At 32.8% G+C, this 1,352-nt stretch overlaps 1 pseudogene; it reads right to left on the bottom strand.

Annotated features, from left to right (window-relative positions):
- Positions 1–236: 236 nt before the first annotated feature.
- On the bottom strand, positions 237–355 carry LOC118604618 (annotated as a pseudogene).
- Positions 356–1,352: the final 997 nt, after the last annotated feature.

The following is a 1,352-nucleotide window of genomic DNA, read 5'->3' as shown; positions in this document are numbered from 1 at the left end:
AATTAACAATAACTTTATAGATTCTGTTAGGTTTTACAGCGAAAAAAATAGGTAACAATTTACTTATAAAGGATGTAAAGTATCATAGAAGTGTTTCTTTCTAGGTAAGATCATCAAATGGTATTATATCAGGAGGTGTGATTTGAAAAAAAGGAAGAAGAGAGTTATCAGATTATCTGTAAAAGAAACAGTGATTGCCTAGACTCTGAGGCAGATAATTTTTTTTTTTTTTTTTACGCCTACAGCCTCTGGTATTCCTAGGTGGTCTCCCATCCAAGTACTAACTAGGCCCGACTCCACTTAGTTTCTGAGATCAGATGGGATCAGATACATTCAGGGTGGCATGGCCGTAGAACAATTTCTTAACATGATTGAGAAAGAGCAAGACTGGTCTGGATAGAAAGGATGAGGCAAGGAGCATAGGAGAGACTTAGAGTACTATGATATGGTGGGAGATGGATTCGGTTATGAGGGCTGAGTGAGATGTGAAAAGGTCCTTGGATATTTTTTATAAGTGTGGTAAAGTACCCTTGGACAAGATTGAACATGGAAGTGATGTGCTCTGATCTATAGTTTTAAAAGTCATGTTGGCTACGTTGAGGGAAAAAATGTGAAGAAGGAGACTAATTAGGAAGTTATTTTAATAATCCAGGTGAGAGATAATGATGACTTAGAAGTGTTAAGAAGTTATGAGAAAGTAAAGTAATAATTTTTTTGATGTGACTTTAAAAAATAATTTGTGATAAGTGTGATTGGTTTCAGAAATGGCCTAGATTCTCATATATGCAGAATACTTGTCCTAACTTCAAATGTTAGAATATTTTTCCCTATTTGACAATTTTCATAGAAAATTGATAATTTTATGTTAGCTCTTGAGCTTCCCTTTACTTCTTACTTATAAATACATATAAATTATTTTCACTTCTTATTTTTAATATCACATTATATTTGCCAAGTGTCAAGTATCTGGAATCCTTACATCTCCACCAAATGTAGGCTCCCCTTTGCAAATTGCCATGAGCAATTAGTCTTATTAAAATAATAATTACACCTGCATTTGGCTAATTTGAGGAGTAAATTGCCCAATTTCAACCATAATTAGTTACTTGGCTCTATTTTTCAGGCACAATTTAATTGTCATGAGAAACAAACAAACAAAAAATCTGTGGTAGTTGCTTCTTTTACAATTTGCTTACTAATGAGCCTGCCTTCTGAACATACTTTCTTCATTTGAATACTTTAACAAAGTACTTATAATACTCTAGGGAATTTCTTGGACTGGTGCAAGAGAAATAATTTTTCTATATGAGAAGATTGTTAAATATTTTCTAAATAGCTATAGTCCAATTAAA

This window comes from Rousettus aegyptiacus, unplaced genomic scaffold (genome assembly GCF_014176215.1).
Source record: "Rousettus aegyptiacus isolate mRouAeg1 unplaced genomic scaffold, mRouAeg1.p scaffold_m13_p_6, whole genome shotgun sequence".
In the NCBI taxonomy this organism is placed as follows: Eukaryota; Metazoa; Chordata; class Mammalia; order Chiroptera; family Pteropodidae; genus Rousettus; species Rousettus aegyptiacus.
The sequence above is the reverse complement of the archived record's forward strand: the minus strand, read 5'-3'. Positions and strand labels throughout refer to the sequence as shown.